Source organism: Peromyscus eremicus, chromosome 20 (genome assembly GCF_949786415.1).
Source record: "Peromyscus eremicus chromosome 20, PerEre_H2_v1, whole genome shotgun sequence".
NCBI lineage: Eukaryota > Metazoa > Chordata > Mammalia > Rodentia > Cricetidae > Peromyscus > Peromyscus eremicus.
In genome coordinates this window covers 64,242,485-64,261,438 of record NC_081436.1, presented here as the reverse complement: position 1 = coordinate 64,261,438, position 18,954 = coordinate 64,242,485, and the positions used below count along the sequence as shown (strand labels likewise).

Below are 18,954 nucleotides of genomic sequence, written 5' to 3'. Positions count from 1 at the left end.
CAGGTGTGTCTCACTGTCATAAAAATTCTAAGTTATTAAAACATTTTAAATGAGCCGGGCGGTGGTGGCACACGCCTTTAATCCCAGCACTCGGGAGGCAGAGCCAGGTGGATCTCTGTGAGTTCGAGGCCAGCCTGGGCTACCAAGTGAGTCCCAGGAAAGGTGCAAAGCTACACAGAGAAACTCTGTCTCGAAAAACCAAAAAAAAAAAAAAAAAAAAAACAAAAACATTTTAAATGTCATATTCTGCAGGTCTTTGCAGTGTTTGAAGATCCCCTATCTATCTGAAATATATCTTTGTTTGACCTTGAAAATGTATCTAACATGACTATAAGTTTGCTATGATAGAGAACGATTAATCTTTATTTCTTAATTACATGTCACATTTTAAATGAGCTGCATACACATAATACCCTAAACAAGAGTAGAAAAATACATACAGTATAACAAAATTAAATTTGTGTTAGTAAACTAAAACCTATACCAATGTAAAATATTTTGAGATTAACAGTTGTTTTCTGGATTAAAGTAGATTCAATAATCTACCCTTTTATCCTATCATTTCTATATCCCCCTTTTTCTTTTCAGAACAAGATCCCTGAATCTAATCTTCTTTGTTCAGCTTTTTTCCTGACCATTACCAATAACAACTTGTAACCAACCCCCCCAAAATGATAATAAATATCCATAATTCATTTTTTTTGGAATGTGGGCATCATTTCTAGACTACTTCCTGATGATAGGGGGCACTGGTAATCTTTAGAGGACCTGAGAAAATTTAAGATAATTGTTAAGTCTTAGCTGTAGTATTCTGTGAGACTGGATCATCTCAGTCAGCAGCCTAGAAGCTTTTCTGGATGCTGGATCATCTGGGCCATCATTTTCATCGGTGTCTTGTCCTTTTGTTCTGAAAATATATACATTTTTAAAGGTAACATGCATGTCTGTATTAGTACAAGTATAGACTGTGCATTGTACACAAGTCAGCCAAAGATGATGTTTTTTTGTTATGTGTTTGAGCAGGTAAAATATACATCATGTGTCTTGTAGTCCTTCTAGGTTTACTTTCTTATTTATGTAGTCAGGATTTCAGGGGTCTTCCTCCATCAAACCTGATTCTCTTTAACCCAGAATGAATCCACAACCTCTCGTTTTCTGTGGAAATAAAAGCAAAGCCTCTCCCCCCAAAGTAACACATATTTTGACTTAAATTTTGTAGAAAATGTATTTTTAAAATATACAGATGAGTAAATCTAGCAGCTTTCATAATCAAATGTCTCTTAGCAGTTATCATTTGTTCATTAGTAGTCAAAAAATTTAAACACAATGCAATAACATACAGTATCCAGACTCTATGTATTTCCCATCTTTATGAAGCTTATTATATTTTTTATTACTCTTTCCTTTTTAAGAACTTTCTCTACCTTTTTCTTTTCTCTCCCAAGCCCACGTATATTTGTAAACACACTTAACCCGTTTAGAGGGTTTTTCGGTTTTTGTTTTGTCTGAATCAGCTGCTGAGTGGAGTGGCAGCTTTGGTGGCTAGCTCCTTCCCACGGTTCCCTGAGAGGCTAGTCTCACGGTGGAGCCACATTTGCTGCCGCACTGGGAGCCGTGCTAACCACCCCAACTCTGGGAAGTCCCTAGATCCGTGCAGTGGGCCACCCGCGGCTCATGAACACCATAAGTGTTTGGTAGTAGGGCCTCTTAAAAGAGCCGCCCATTTTTGCACTAGGAGCCAGGAAGCCGTCACTTAAAGCATCCGTGCCTCTGCTCACCACCAGCAAAGAAAAGGTGGCAACCAAGAAGCCTGCTTGACTCCGTCTTGTGTGTCGGAGGCCTTTTTTAAGCTTTGTGAGGTTTTATGTGGAAATTTTGGTACACGTTAGAACGCCATATGCAATCAGTTTTTTTCTTTCTTTCTTTCCTTTTCTTTCTTCTTTCTTTCTTTCTTTCTTTCTTTCTTTCTTTCTTTCTTTCTTTCTTTCTTTCTTTCTTTCTTTCTTTCTTCTTTTTTGATTTCCAAAATGCATCACTTTATTTTTCCCCATGAGGTGGCCACACATTATAAACTCTGAGCACATGACAGTCACATGATCTCTTCAGTGAGCTCCCAGGTAGATCCCGGCTCTCCCGGAGCTTGGAGTCCTGAGGTTTCAAACGTTAAAGCTTTCACCACAGCCACAAGTCACTTTGATGTTGGGGTTATTGGAAACAAACTCACTGGACAGTTTGTCTTCCACATAGTCCATTTCTGTTCCTAAAAGTGTTAACTGTGCTTTCTTTTCGAAGAACACTCTGACTCCATTTTGAATAACTTCTTCATCAGAATCTCCTTTTGTCTTTGTACACTCTAGGGTGTAAGAGGCCGTTACAGCCCCTGGTTCGCACACCAACTCTCAGACCCACGTGCTCTGCCTTGTCTTTACGAAGCTGTTTTATCTTGTTCACAGCGTGGCCTGCAGCTTCCTCTTGCTTAGGGCCCGCACTGTGGTGCAGACCAACGACGCCGACATGTCCACGTCGCGGCGCCCGCAGCCTCGGGCCGGAGCGTGATAGCTCAGCCTCTCTCCACGGACACGGCTCGCAATCAGTTTCTTAACCCAATTCGAGTGACAAATCTTTGCAGTGTACAAGAGCATTGTTTCACATCAAGCCCACCCCATGTTTGGCCCTTTCTATATGCAGAAATTCCTTTTTTGTTTTTCTGCCCTGTTGTGATGCAGCCAAGAGTTGTGTGTGTGTGTGTGTGTGTGTGTGTGTGTGTGTGTGTATGTGTGTGTAGGTGTGTGTGTATATGTGTATGTGTGTAGGTGTGTGTATGTGTATGTGTATAGGTGTGTGTGTGTGTATGTGTGTAGGTGTATGTGTATAGGTGTGTGTGTGTGTGTGTGTGTGTGTGTGTGTGTGTGTGTGTGTGTGTGTAGATGGCTATCACATGAGGCCAAACACACGGGGAGAAGTCTCTCTTCTTTGTAAGCAACCTGATCTTTCACGGTTTTGTTGTTGCTGATTTTGAGACAGGGTTTTACTCACTCTGTAACCCTGGCTGCCCTGGAACTCACTGTGTAGACCAGGTTAGCCTTGAACTCACGCCCGTCATCTCCCAAGTGCTGGGATGTAAGGAGTGTACTTGTTACTGCAACACGAGCCAGCCCAGGCCCTGCACTGCAGCTTTAGAACCTGGAAGGTAAAGTGCAGCCTCCCTTCCCACCTTGCTTTCGATCAATATTTTATCAGAGTTAGAAAGCGAACTGGAACACCATTGCCTAAAGAAGACTGTTAGAGATTAATGAAGTTCTAGTTCAAAGCCAGTGGTCAGGCAGGGTGAGGACTGGAGCTCTGGGAGTTTCTTCTTCACTGTTCCTCCCAGAAGAGAAATATCCCCTAAACTGGGAAACAGAGACGGTCAGGAAAGTTTGAGGCTGCTGAGAAGAGAGCTCACATCTTCTGTCACAACCAGTATGCACCTTAGACAGATGTTGAGCCTATTTGAAGACAGAGGAAACATCATTTTCCAGTATGCACCTTAGACAGATGTTGAGCCTATTTGAAGACAGAGGAAACATCATTTTCCAGTATGCACCTTAGACAGATGTTGAGCCTATTTGAAGACAGAGGAAACATCATTTTCCAGTATGCACCTTAGACAGATGTTGAGCCTATTCGAAGACAGAGGAAACATCATTTTCCAGTATGCACCTTAGACAGATGTTGAGCCTATTTGAAGACAGAGGAAACATCATCTTCCGGGAAGGAGAATCAGCCCAGGAGCACAGAAGCAGAAACGGCCGCACAGTTAGGAAAGATAAAACTGTCCTCTCAGTCTTCTGGAGCCTCTCAGTGATGAGAGGACAGCCAGGTTTCCTTAGGTTCCTGAGAGGCATGAACGAGCCAAGGGCCAACTGTACAAGGGCTGAAATTAAAGCAGGCCACACACAACTTCCATGTCCTTGCTTCCTTGGCCAAAGACCACCAGGAAGGCAGGGCATGTGACCGTGAACTCCTTCCCAGCACCACACACACACACACACACACACACACACACACACACACACACACACCACAGCACTGTAGCACAGGCTCTGAGACCTTGCAATTTACATGTCACCACGGGAGGGAGCAACCGACCTGGCAGGAATTAAGTGTATTTTCCCTGCCATGAGGAGAAAAACAGGATTGCTGCAGAAGACTACAACTATGTTTCTTATGGTTTTAGTTTGTGCTTCTTGCCTGTGTTCCTTCCATATTCTAAACTATTCTGTATTCTGCAACTAGATTAATTGTCCTGAAATGCCACTTTATGCTTTCATAGATTCAATTATTGAACTGCTACAGTGACTCAGAAAGTGTGTTAGAAGATTAACCTTGAATTAAATCGACTGTCATAAGAAGGATGTAAAACAGCTCTGCACAGGATACCATTTTATAAGCAAATCTCCAAAAGTTTGACAACACACTCTGTTTAGGGAGGCAGTGGCGAAGTAGGCATTCAATACCTTGCAGCTGGAAATGCAGCATGGACCAACCTCTATGGAAACAGATTCAGCAATATCCATCAGCGTTTATATGGGTTTGCCTTTTCAGAAACCTATCCCACTTGTAACCATCTATTCCAAAGGAACACTCAAGAGTCTGAAGGAGCGTGTGCACAAGACTGAATGCAGCGCTACTCCTAATAGTAAAGACGGCACATGCCTGGGAACAGGGAACGGGGATCAGTTGTGCGGCTTGCTGTTATTAAGGTGCACAATGGTGCACAGCTGTAAAACAAACGAAGGATGCTTCTACACACTGTGAAGTGATAGTAACACCGTTAAATTGGGAAACAGTGCAGGAAACTCTGGAAAGCATATGTAAAGTACAGGATCTAATTTGAGAGCGGGGAGATGATTTGGCTGTATTGGCTGTATACACTTCAAATGCAGATCCACAAAAATCAACTCACAAATGCAGAAGGAACCAAACCAAGAAGACAGGGTGCAAGCTCGGCTCCCAGAACACATCTTGTGTAGATTTTTAGCTTTAAACAATGTAAATGCTTTACAGAATTATAAAAATAATCCAATAGAAAAATGCAGTCCTTTAAAACAGAAAGTAAATAAAACAATTAAGCTTAGCTGTGTACCAATTTAGATTGCTATTCATACAGAAAGAATAATTTCAAGTGATTTCAAAGCCCAGTGATTTGATTTTATAGTCCAAGTAAGATTTATTGTAACAAGAAAAAGTATATACATACTAAGCTGTTTTTTCAGTAATTATGTTGTTAATCCTAATAATCCTGTCATACCCTAAACCATAGCAGTAGGATGTTAAAACAAACAGCTAATTCACTTTGGAACCCAAGATGTTTAGAATAAGAGAAAAGCAAAGTAAATACAAGGTCATAGAATTTATGGGAAAGCGTATGGTTTTAAATTTGAATGAGAATACAACATGAGTTCATGATGTACTTTCTCTGTCTGCTGAAAAGCTCTGAGGATGATAACCTGTTAGGTACTGACAAACTCCCGAGGGCCCAGGTAGTTTTCTTTAAATACCATTTCCCACTAAGAGGAATCAGAGCACTTTGTCCACAAATGGAATGACCTCTGTGCTGGTTTGAATGAGAACGGCCCCCATAGCTCATATATTTGAACCTTTGGTTCCCAGTTGGTGGATTGTTTAGAAAGGGTTAGGAGGCTTGGCCTTGTTGGAGGAGGCGTGGCCTTGTTGGAGGAGGTGTGGCCTTGGAGGAGGTGTGGCCTTGTTGGAGGAAGCATGGCCTTGCTGGATGTGTGGCCTCTTTAGAAGAAGTGTGTCACAGGGGTTGGGCCAGGACTCCTGCCTACTGATCAGGAAGTAGACCTCACCTACTTCTCCAGCACCATGTCTTCCTGCCTGCTACATGCTACCTACTATGATGATCATGGACTCACCATCTGGAACTGTAAGCCAGCCCTCAATTGAATGCTTTCTTTTACAAGTTGCCTTGGTCATGGTGCCTCTTCACAGCAATGGAAAACCTCTTTTCAGATCCATAAGAAATGTACAAGATGAAGGCCGGGCTGTGGTGGCACACGCCTTTAATCCCAGCACTAGGGAGGCAGAGTCAGACGGATCTCTGTGAGTTCAAGGCCAGCCTAGTCTATAGAGCGAGATCCAGGACAGGTACCAAAACTACACAGAGAAACCCTGTCTCAAAAAAAAGTATAAGATGAGCCTGAAAAGCAAGGGAGAGAGCCAAGGCCATGGCGATCATATCAAAAATTCCCAGGACAAATTGAGCATCACAATGAATAATAATAATTTTAATGGCTTGAAAAATATTCAAGATATTAAAGTGTTTAAGTTTATAATAATAATAATAACAATAAATATATTGATTGGTCATCTTCAGAGTATGCCAAATAACTCACTCATTCTGAAACCTTGCAAATAAATAAAGAATCAGGCATTTATTCTATGGTACTAATAACTTTCTATTGTTGTAACAAAATACCTGAGATAAACAACTTACTGCCCTAAGCCCTCATTTTGCTCATGTATTCATTCCATGGAGAGCCTAGTTGCTCAGTGGCCTGTAGCAAGTTACAGCATCACGGCTAAAGAGCTATGGAAAAGAAGGATGCTCACCTTGTGACATCCAGGAAGCAGAAGGCAGGCAGAGAGGAGTCAGAGAGAACATCCATCCTTCAGAAGCATACTCTCAATGATTAGGCCCCTTCTCTTTCATTTTTCATACCTCCAAATCCATATTAGATATGAATTGATCAATAGATTAACCCATCATTGAAGTTAGATCAATCAGATCACTTCTCTTACATCCCATCTCTGAATACCGTGGCCCTGGACCAAACTAAACCATGATCTCTACCTCTTGAGGTAATTGATATATGAATGGTCTTTGTAGAAGAATTCTAACTCACAAAGGAAGAAAGGATGACAGAATCAGGATGCCACCATTTTGTTTCTGGATAAGGAAGGTTATCAATGGCTGCCACAATCACTAGGGGGAAGTTCAGAGTGATAGAGCAGGTAGTAATATTTGAGCCTAATGATGAGAAAAAGGGAGGTAATGTAGCATAGGCTGTTATCTACTTGGTAGCACGCATCACCGTTTGTAAAGTTATTACTCAAGATCTAACCGGGTTTTCCAGGCAATACAAAAGGACACAAAAGAACATGCTAATTGTTCAGCACTGGGATGAGGGTTGTGAAAAGCAGAATGCTGCTAGTAACTGGTGAGGAATAAAAGAGGGTGGGGACCTTACAGGGTTTTCAATGGGACTTACTAAATTTGCCCACTGAATTAGAAGTGTGAGCCTCAGATCTTGTGTCTACTATGTCCATTTTTTTAAAAAAGATGAAACCATTTTCTAATTTGACATAAAAAAACTCAAATATTGGCTGATAGCTTTCACCATCATGATAAAGCCAACAGTGACTGGCCTTCAGTGCCCTCTCCTTGAGCCAAGAGGCTTGGTTTCCATTCTCTATCTGCTGCTTCTGAGGCTGCACATTCTTGATGTCATCCAGTGCCCTTCAGCTGCCTGTGAGGGGGGCACACCATCACGCACCCACATCATTTCTGTGAAATATGAGATGACAAGCTCATTATAAACACACAAACTACCTTCCATGAATGGTCAGTGTGGACTCTTCAAGCGTACCTGAAGACAAGACTTGGTCCCAACAATTTCCCAGAATCCTCTCCCTTACCATCTGGTGTCTCACCCTGACTTCTATCAGTCCAGTTTTGAATTTCTCTATGAGACTTGTAGCCACTTCAGCCCACAGTGTCCCCCTCCTTCCGTTGTCCACATCTGCAGTGCTCACTCGGCCCTTTGAAATGCTGCTGCTGGGTCTAACTGTTGTCCCAACAAATGAAGAACCCTGAGCAACAGGAGGCTCATGTCAGTCACCCGCTCTTCCCTCCACCACAGATCCTGGCATTGTACGTACACGAATGTGTTGGATAATGGTGAGAACAGAAATCAAGTAAACTGTTTGTTCTCCTTGTTCTGGGGGTGGCTTTACTCCATTTTCATCCTCTCCTAAAATTTTCTTCTTTGTGAGTTGCATAGGTGAGTACTGTATTTATATCCTTTCTATCCCTCCCTCCCCCTCTCAACTCCTCTCGTGTCCCCCCAACACTCTCCCCAACTCCTGACCTTCTTTGTTCTTGTTACACATATGCACTATACACAACCTGCTGAGCCCTTCTAATCTTGATTTCTGTTTAAGACCAGCCCCTTGGGATTGGGTGATTTACGATGAAATGTGTTTTCATTGGCCACAGACTTCTCAGAGGTCAGTTCTTTTCTTTCAACCTTTATAAATATTATGTATTTCCTTCTGGCCTCCAAGGTTTCCAGTGGAAATTCCTAAGTATGTCGACTGCTCTTCCAATATGAGTCACATGTTTTTAGGCCTCTGGGAATTTTCAAGATCCTCTTCTTGCCTTTTAGAAGTTAGAGAAGTTAAAGCTAGGCACAGATTTCTTTGGAATTATTCTTCAGTTTCTGGATTCTTTTACTGAATTTGGGAGATATTTCAGACATCATATTTTCAAGTATTTCTTTTTTCAAGCACAGCTGTCTTTCTCTGCTTCTGGAGCCCTGGGGACTTGAATGGCAGGTGCTTGAGTAAGGTAGAAGAGCCTCTAAGTCTGTATGTGTGTTCCTACTCTTTCTCCCCACTGTTCACACCCGATCATTCCTGTTGAGGCAGCTTTAAATCCACTCTTGGTCACTCCAGCCCTGCTCTGTCACATTCCACCCATCTAGAGTGGCTCTTGCTCCTCTTTTTACTGTACTTTAAGCTCTAAAATGGTGGTTTTCTTCCCTTCATGTCTTCTTTTGCTTTACTGAGACATTCTGTGTCTTCATTCATCCGATCCTGGCTTGGGAGTTTTCGTAGCTCCTCTGCGGTCTTCGTCAGGTAACTCTACTGTCTGTGGTCAGCTAAGCATTGACCACTTCCCATTGTGTCTTCCCAGGCAAGTCGTGGCTCGTCTAGTGTGCTGTGTGCCGAGTCATTTTGAGCTTCGTCCTAGATGTGCTGATTATTATGTTATGAAACCTTGGATCTTACTTTAGTCCCATGAAGAATACTGCTATTTTTGTCTTAGCAGGCAATGAATCTGGTGAAGCCTTGGTCTCCGTTTCCAATCTGCCTTCTGTGGGCTGTGGTTAGAACTGCAGTTGAACTGTCATAGAGAGGCGCCCCCTTGTGGTCATTCTGGCACCCGAGTAGTGGTCTATCTGTGTGTTTTGTCTTCTGTTTAGGATCAAATTCGCGGGGATCAAATTCCCATGAACTGCTCAGGCTCAAGGTCAATTGATAGACACCTTTACCCAACCACTGTCTAAGAAACCCCTTTCTTCTCCTTTCTTGTTACTCCCCAAGTCCTGGGGTCTCACTTGCAGTTCCCTGGTGAGAAATCAGGGCGTTGGTTTTAAGGTGGAGCTTGTTTTAACTGTCTGAACTGGGAGAGGCCTGGGTGGGGTGGTAACTCACAGTCAGTCAATGGTTCATCCGATGCTGGTTCTCCTCCACAGGTTCGGACTGCTCATAGCCTTTCAGAATCCTCACACAGCATCTTGTACAGTCTCCAGCTTTCAGAGCTGTGTGTCCCAGGGAGAGATGCTGAAGAGTGCTCATCCATCTTACCTGGCACCTGAACACAATAAAACGGTTAGAGGACATTCTTCAACATGGTCCTTGGTGTATCTCACATAAAGACATCTTAAAACCCGAAGTCGGAAGAGGTAGGTTTACTTATGAATCTGTGCAGATTTCTTTTATTAGAAAGTTAATTTCTCTCTCCTTTCCATGGCTCCTGAAAACTTTAAAAACTGGTTAAGCCCATATTGCGGAATTTCAATGTCTGGCACATAGGAGTGCTTACAAAACATTAGTCGCCCCTGCCTATCCACACCTTTCACGTGCCTCACGTGAGCTAAGTGCTATACTTAACTTCTTGGTGTGGCTTTTGATGTAATTTTACCCACACCTGATGCCTTTTGTCACTGGGCTTTTTCTTGCAATCCCATGGTGGGTTGTTGTTTTTTTGTTTTGTTTTATTTTGTTTTTGTGGGGTGGGGGGCAATTTTTACCATATTAATCTTTCAAGCGGCCTTAAATTCTATTTGGAAGTCATCAAAGCAAATTGACAAAAAGTCATTGAGAAGAATAGAGTGCATTTATGGAAACTTTTACAGCAGTTTCCGTATTTCATCCTAAACAAGATCCCATTGGAGTGGGGCAGAAAGGCAACGTTCGTCTCCTGTACAGAGCCAAAGCACTTGTTATGATCTTACCTTCTGCTGAGTTTTGTCTCAATGTTAAAAGCTGTTTCAAAGGCATAGTGCAGAGTTCCAGGGGTCCTCTAGGACCACATGACCTAGGAACTCAGAGTCTCAGACTCCACCATCAAGAATGCTGCACAGTGACTTATATTGACCCCTTCCCCCTGCACTGGAACCAGGGGCCTTCTGGAGGTCTGGTCCCAGCATGCCATAGTGTGAACTGCTCTGTATCACTACACTCTGCTCACCATGGAAACTATGAACTAAGATAAGTCCTTCCTTTGCTGTTTCTATCAGATATTTGGGTACAGTGTTGCAAAAATCACTAATACTACATGGGGATTTCACCCCCAAAATGACTGACTTTCCTTGAGAAGTCCCAAGAAAGCAACACTGATAACTTGGGGCCTGAGCAGAGTGCTCAGGGAGCTTCTGGAAGAGTGACTCTTCCTTTCCCTGGTCTCCTCACGTTCTTTGGACTCGGCTTGAACTCGGACGATGCTCACTGCCATGGTGCTGTCTGAATGCGGGCAAGACCCATAGACCAGTACTGGGAATAACGGTGATTTTGAGTAAGCCTGCCACTCAAATGTGCTGTAGCCTAACAGAAATGCAGTCCCACCTCAACCCCAGGGAATTACTGTGGAGACTTACAAACAGTCAAGAGCCTTGGCTTCTCCTTGTGCTCATCTTTTTGCATGTTTCGCCGTAGCTCCTTCTGTGAAGAGGTGGAGTTTCTCCCCCACTGTCTCCTCTGGGCTGACTCTGGATCTTACTTTGACCAACAGAATTTATAAGAAGAACATTTGCTTGTTTTGACCCGAGCCTTCAAGAAGCCTTGCACACTTCGGCTCTTTTTCTTGGGAGTCTTGCTTCTTCCGTGCTAGAGGACATGAGACACTGGATCACAGTCAGCCCAGTTACCTCGACAGAGACCCCAAACGTGTGAAAGAGCCTGTCTAGATAAGCCGCATAGACCTACAGCTGTCCACAAACAAGAGAGGGCCCATGTAATTCTAGACTAATTGTCAACCTACTGAACCACGATTTTTATTTAATGCCCTGGATTTAAGGTATTGGTTATGGAGTGTTCATTATCCACCACATACACTTCATTTCTTAGGCTCCTGGGAACCCAAGCTTTTCACGGCCGCCACTGATGAGGGCAGGAAAAGGCAGAATGTGGTGAGTGGCAGGATAAGGTTGGATTTGGGGGAAACAGAAGCTGGAGAAGCCAGGGCAGGAACAGGAACTGATGGGCCAGTTCGAGGAGCAGGCTTAAAACTATCTCAGGAGCCCCCAGAAAGACTCGGGGAAGCAGGAAAAGGCTGGAGATCTGTTGGATGGGGCTGGTTAGAGCTGGAGAGACCAGAGAACTCGAATACGACCTATGAGGGGATGAGGGCTAAATTTCTAACCTCAAATAAGTAAATTAACTTCCAAAAGATACTAGACATAGGAAGTTTTTACACACTTACTGCACATACGTTCTTTCAAACAATGGAGGCAGGTGCTAGCACCAGCATGCGTACTTTATCCTTCGTCAAGGAAGTCTGTATTTTTGTCCCTGTTCTCCGTTCCTTGAGATAAGAATGAAAGTGACAAATGGTGTAAAGACCAGCAACATTTACATAATTTTTCTGCAAACACAAAGAGCATAATACATAGTAAGTCATCGCAGCCATTGATCTGGTGTTTAATAATATTTGTTCTTTCCAAGTAAGCACAACAATCATTTATTTCTGCCCCTCACGGTTGGGAGACATCTTAGATTCAATTCTTGCCAACTGGTAGTGACAGCAGTGACCATCCCATTTTTGAGCCCAAGCATTTCAGTACGGACCTCCTTCCGCTGTGGCTGGGTACCGGGGTCAGACACACAGCTGCAGGCTATCTGCCTGGATCACTGAGCCACATACGGAGGGAAGCTCTGTAGCCAGCATTGCTCACATGTGTGCTTAGTCTGACTTGTGTCAGCCTGCTAAGATGTGGTCACTGCTCGGTAGCACAGCACCCCTCAGCACCTCACCACCACAGTGCTCACAGCACAGCGTCCCTCACCACCTCACCACCACAGTGCTCACAGCACAGCGTCCCTCACCACCTCACCACTACAGTGCTCACAGCACAGCGTCCCTCAGCACCTCACCACCACAGTGCTCACAGCACAGCGTCCCTCAGCACCTCACCACTACAGTGCTCACAGCACAGCGTCCCTCAGCACCTCACCACTACAGTGCTCACAGCACAGCGTCCCTCAGCACCTCACCACTACAGTGCTCACAGCACAGTGTCCCTCAGCACCTCACCACCACAGTGCTCACAGCACAGTGTCCCTCAGCACTTCACCACTACAGTGCTCACAGCACAGTGTCCCTCAGCACCTCACCACCACAGTGCTGGCAAGCTGAGTCTAAATTTTTAAAGAAAATATCAGTTGCTAATAAATTCTAAGCATGAGGAAAACAATTGTTGAACTGTTGTAGAACATAGATTATACACTGTTCAATCTCTGGCGAGTTGGATCTTCTGTTTAGAGGACCATCCCCAAAACTTTTTGAGCAGGAATATGATAATGGAAACTGTATCCATTTGACAAAAGCCAGAGCAAAATTTGATAATATTATGGCAGAACATTAATGTGCAATGTAAGTACCAACAGCAAATGACATTATACCTATTTAAGGAATGAAATACAAAAATAAACAACTGAAATTGTAGCAGATGCAATGAAGGAAGCCAGTCTCAATAAAGTCAGAAGGGCGCCATGTTCCTTGTTATTTTAGCCATGGCCTTGACTCTCCTCATGAGACACCCCTTCTTGTTGGATTTCTAGGTTCCTCAAATGCAAATATTTCTGTATATAAACATATTGGGGATTATTTTCATGAAAAGATACCCTCTGGAGAAGAATTATAAACAGTGTTAGTAGACAATTTACCTAATCAATAATGAAAACAGTTGAGAGCCTAGGCCTATCACTGTGCTTCGAACAGCACGGAAAACAAGGCAAGGAAAGAGAATGTCCTCTGAAATAACCCCAGGACATTTGCTCCTCCTTGAGTGTGGATAGTTCTCATCCTGGTAGTGAACCTGTGGAAACACTGTCTTCCGACAACATTACCATTTTACACATTCAAGGTCTACACAACTTCTGCTCCAGTTGGCGTGTGCTAAATACACATTTACCAAACACGAGCTGGACATTGTCAAGTGCATGATGGGAAAGCTGAGTTACACCATTACAACAATTAAAACTAAATTAGAGATTCTGTGCAGTTTTTAAAGAACATTTTGGTAAAATAATAAAGACATAGATTACAAAATCCAAGCCAAAGGTACGCTTTCAAAAACATCCACTATTAAATTTATTTCCTTAGGACTAATTTGGCAAACTATTCTAAGTAAGATTAATGCCATCCAGATTCTGAACCTCAACACACTGCCCTGAGGTGCATTGGAAGATGTCAAGCATCTGCAGATGTTCCTTGTGATACTGACTGGAAAGTGAGGTGAGCGTCGGGGAGCTGCCTCCTGCTGGGGTCGGGTAAGATGGTGCTCTTGAAGCCTGCACCCCTGAGGAAGACAAGCTGTCTCACAGTCCAGCGAGCTGACCAACCCGGAGGGCCCGGAGCGGGCGTTCCCTCTGACAGTTTCTGTGTCTGGAAACGCATGGACACTGACCTTTTCTGACCCTTTGTCAACCCACATCTTGTCCTGGGAGCCAGCGAGTGACTCGGTGGCAGGACAGAATGAAAGTGAGGTGCATCAGAACAGCTGGCAGAGGTGACAGGAACCATGCCGCGGAAGGAAGCAGTTCCAGAAGCCACTCAGACCTGCGGCGGGCATTGCACCAAGGTGCAATCAGACCTATTGTGTCAGCCCAGGGAGGTCTGGGCACTGCTTGCTACTGTAACATCCCTTAGCCTGCTCAGTGGAGCTTCCCACTGATGTGTGGTGCAGAAGGCACCAGGACAGCTTTGCACACGGCCACACAAAATAATTTAGCAGGCTCAACCCTGCCATCTCTTTTGGACACAATGGGTAATATGCTTTTTTGTAATTACTATGTGCCATCTTATTCTAAGATCTTTGTGATTAACTAACTTAGTCCTGCATCTAACCTTGCCGTTGTGCCCCATTTTACATATCAGGAACCTGGCCAGGTGGTAGTGGCGCACACCTTTAATCCTAGCACTCAGGAGGCAGAGGCAGGCGGATCTCTGTGAGTTCAAGGCCAGCCTGGTCTACAGAGCAAGATCCAGGACAGGCACCAAAAACTACACAGGGAAACCCTGTCTTGAAAAACAACAACAACAACAACAACAACAACAAACCCCAAAACCAAAACCAACAACAACAAAACACGTATCAGGAACCTGAAGTCCAAGGAGGTCACACTAATCCTCAAGGTCAAGTTAAGGTCAGAGTTGGGGCTCCAGAGCCCCAGCTCCTAATAAAGTAGAATCTGGATACTATTCTTAGTCCCCAGGGGCTTATCATAGTGAATTCTAGATGTTATTACTAAAACAACACACACACACACACACACACACACACACACACACACACACGCGCGCGCGCGTAGAGAGAGAGAGGGAGAGAGAGAGGGAGCTCCACCCCCCAGAGACTGAGCACAGACAGCTGCCAATGCTCACCCTGGCAGGAAAGACAGCTGTCTCCCTCAGCAGAGGTCTAAGGGTGTGTGCCTGAGAGAATGAGGGTAAATTGTACTCTTGAGTGGGAGAGGGGCAGGCTTATGTCTTAGTCCATTTTCTTTTGTTGTGACAGAATAACATAGATTCGGTAAATTCGAAATTTAATTTGTTTCTTTAGTTGATGAGGCTTGGAAGCCAAGCACATGGCCGATTCCTGCACCGTCTTTGCAGGCTGGAGAAATGGACAAGTGCCTGGAAGGGGAATTGGGGGGCTGTCACACTAACTAGCCTCCACTGGTAGGCTATCAATACCTTAATCATTCATGAATGTATGACTCCCTCTTAAAGGCTCTACATTGTAATACTGTCATGATGTCAATTACATGTTGACATGAGTTCTGGAGCAGTCAGAGATTGAAGCTGAATCAGTGAGCTTTCTTCCCAGAAACAGAGGCCGGGCAGCAGCTGTCTGAGGAGACAGTGGCCTTCCCATTCCCAGCCCAAAGCTCTGGCTAAATGTGAAGGCCTCAGTTCCCAAAGTCAAGGGACGTTAAAGTTAGAGTAACCAACTTGTCCTGTTTTGCCCAGAACTTTGCACATTTTAGCTCTAAAAGCCCCACACCCTGGGAAACTTCTGAATCCCAGGAAAATTGGGAAAGTCAGCACCATGATCAAAGGAGAAGTCACGGGAAACTCTCTCACCCCTGCCCCAAGCCGCAGGCCACATCTCTCCCATCCCTGTAACAGCAGAAGGTCCCCAAACCCTCGCTGTCAAGTGTAGACTGGTCCTCACTAATCTTAGTCCAAGAAATGGTGACGCCCTGTGTCAAGTCCCCAGATTCCATCTGCACTCTCCCATCATCTCCCTAGGGGCAAACGGGGTGGTGGGATTCACTCCCAGCCTTGGGCAAAATGGCGAGGCCTTTTTCATCTTCCATAAGAGGACAATATTCTCTGTTCACTCCCGACCCACCGGGTATGGGCTTAGAGATGCAGGGAGGTGGTCAAAATGGCAGAGTTAAGTCTTCCAGTTAATAGAGATGTAAAGCATTGTACATGATTCAGTTTGGGAGGAAAAGAAGCCGTGATACCTCCGAGGTACCCCTCTTCCTGGCTGACTCTTCAGAGGAGTCCTGGGCCTCAGCATGGCTACAGACTTTCATTCCATGTGGTTCAGACTTCTCTAATGATATAAGCAAATAAACTCCAAACATGCAGAGAAAACAAATCACCACTCCATCAGAATACTTGGGGTCAATTAGTTCAGCAGACTGGACCAGAGACGGACTCCATGACTCACCCTCACCCAGAGTAAATAAAGGAAGATTAAGTACAACTTGATTGAATCACACTGAAGCTTGGCGTAGTGCAACAAACACATCAGCTTGAAATCTCACATTAGGAACACATAATCTCATAAAATTTATGACTGCTATTGCTCACCACATGTTTCTGGGTTACTGTGTGCTAGGCTTTGGGCAAACTGCATTGCTGGGGTCTTGAGGGGCCTGTGTGCTGATCCATAACGTATTTCTAGAAGGAAGACGCGTTCCTGTTTGACACTCTTTGGCATGATCTCCAGCTTGGCCTGCCCATTGCAAGGAAGGGAACTGCAGGGGCCTCAGGCACGTGCCACACCCCACGTGGGCCAATCTGAGTCCTAGCAGAGGTGCCGTTAGAGTCTGGCAGGCAAATCTTCCCTTCTCTGAGCCTCAGTTTCCCAGCCTGTGAAACAGATTGGAAAATGAGAGGTGTTGTAAGTCTTAGAGTCCAAGGTCTTTGCAGGCCTTGCATCAGAGGAGTCTGTGAAAGAGCATCATGGACAGTGTATTTAAAGAGAACTCAGGGAGCACTGACCCACTGCCTCCCCAAACCCAAAGAATCCAGAAAAAGAAGCGGCCAAAGCATCACCGTGAGATCAGTGGTCAGTTGGGATGTAGGTGATGGGGTGTGGCTTATGGAAGGGCAAATGAGTCCCAGGGGCCATCGAATGTCAGCTGAGAAGATATTGGAGTAAAGGGGAGACGGCTGGGTGCTGAGAGAGGGGTGCACTCAGTCTTGTTGTTCGGACAGCTAAAGCTAAACTCGATAGGTTTTCAAATATGTGTCAGCACAGGAACTCCACTCCCAACGATCAAGCTTTCTTTCTCTCTGAGCCCAAATGCAATCTCATGATTTCTCTCAACAGGAAGGCCGAGCCCTTGCTTCAACCCTGAGACTGTGGATGGTATGGTGATAAAGGGCGGGTTTATCACCACCCCTTCCAATCACCCCACATTCCAATCTGTATGATCTGAAGGTCCCTCCAGGTCACTTGTCAGGGACCCCAGGAACTCACAATGCAGGTTTATTGGGAAGCCAGAGCAATGGGGACAGGGGCCTAGTGTGGAGAAACCTTCCTTTGCAGGGAATGGTCTCTGGTGTCAGAGACCAAGCATTCCATGGTGAGAAGAGGCCAAGGCCTGTAAGCCCTTGCCTCACTTGATGAAGCACCACAGGAACAGGAGGTTCCCAGGCCCTCAAGTCCATGTCCCTAAGGTGTCACTGGTGAGAGAACACACACGTAGGAGAAGCAGACGATGTGTGGAAGAAGGTGCTGCGCTTACCCTTTCCACTCTAGCCTGGACCTGCCCTGACCACCGCCTCTGGGCAGTGTCTCTCACACACAGTCCCCACCAACAGCCATGAGCTGACCTGCTGACTCTGGGGCCTCCTCCAGCTCTTTCCTGGTGAATTTCCAGCACTGTTGGAGCCATGCAGAAAGTTCTGAACAAGAGAGAAACATTTTTCTTATGGCTTGTCCGTTTCCATTATGATTTTCACAGCCAATCCTGGTAAATCTGCTATAATAAAAGTCTCTTTCCATGTTCTTCCAAAGGATCTTAGTTTCATTTGAAGTTTAGTTCTGTTAATATTTTGTCTTAAACAATAGTAGTGCTGGGTTTTTTGTTTTGTTTTGTTTTCTGATTGTAACTCAGATATCAGCTGAGGTCTGTCCTGCCTCTCAGCATCTGTGAAATGTCTGATGGCAGATTGTATTTTCCAAAAATGGCCGCAACAGTATTTTCAACCCCACATGCACATTCTAGAGTTCTGCAACTCTTCCATTAGGAGATGGAGGCTGAGTCTTCTCTTCTTGAGCCTGGGTGGGCCTTTTGACTGCTTTGACTAATAGGATGTACTAGAAATGACTCACCAGGGTTTCTAAGAAGGTGGGTCAGGAAGGCAGGGCAGCCTCCACCTGGTGGCCTCTCTCATGATGCGTGCCTTTAGAGCCATGAACAGCCACATAAGCAGCCAGCCCCTAGGCAGATGCTCTGCTGGATATATCACAAGGAGAGGCCGTGTAGAGATAGGAAGGGTTTTCTGAGGAGCCCCAGCTATTCCAGCTTAGACATGTGGATGGAGAGGACTGTGACATGGCCCAAGCTATAGATGCTATCTGTCTGTGTTGCCTCAAAAGTCTCCCCAACATTTTTGCTTCTTATTCCTGGAGGAGGATGGATGCTTTGCTTGCATGTTGTATTCCTCTGTCCTCTGTCCTACCTCACATCAATTCTTCCATGACATTGGAACCTGATTTTAGGTCTCCACAAACATCTGAGAACAAGCATTTGGGTGAGTAGTGCAAAATTTAAGGTCATTTGCTAATCACAAGGGATCTTTTCACTTGCTCTCTTTCCCACCTCTGCCAGTTCTCATCCTCTTCTCAGGTTGCCCTGGGAACCCATACTCTTTACTTTCTATTATGGAGAGAACTTATCTCCCTCTAGATGCCTAGTCTGAAATTTCCATACTCAACCACATCAAGAGTCCAGCCTTTACTGGGATGCCTTGCGCTTATAGGCAGGCAATGTGGCTTATGTGCATATTTTGTAAAAGAAATTCAAGGAACACAGGAGCAAAATGAGAGGAGATCAAAACTGCCCCAAGCTTAACTACTATGAACATTTGATGATTGTCCTATGGTATTCTACAGTTTTGCGTGGAATGGGATCACA

The 18,954-nt window shown here is 44.7% G+C and overlaps 1 long non-coding RNA gene and 1 pseudogene across 1 annotated transcript; both read right to left on the bottom strand.

The window, feature by feature from the left end:
- Nucleotides 1–232: 232 nt before the first annotated feature.
- Nucleotides 233–18,427, bottom strand: LOC131897222 (uncharacterized). Its single transcript, XR_009375591.1, has 6 exons — nucleotides 17,648–18,427; nucleotides 16,397–16,678; nucleotides 11,774–11,935; nucleotides 10,950–11,178; nucleotides 9,505–9,664; nucleotides 233–907 (listed from the first exon to the last, which is right to left on the bottom strand). It is a non-coding gene; the product is annotated as an uncharacterized LOC131897222 (long non-coding RNA).
- Nucleotides 2,012–2,786, bottom strand: LOC131897220 (iron-sulfur cluster assembly 1 homolog, mitochondrial-like; annotated as a pseudogene).
- Nucleotides 18,428–18,954: the final 527 nt, after the last annotated feature.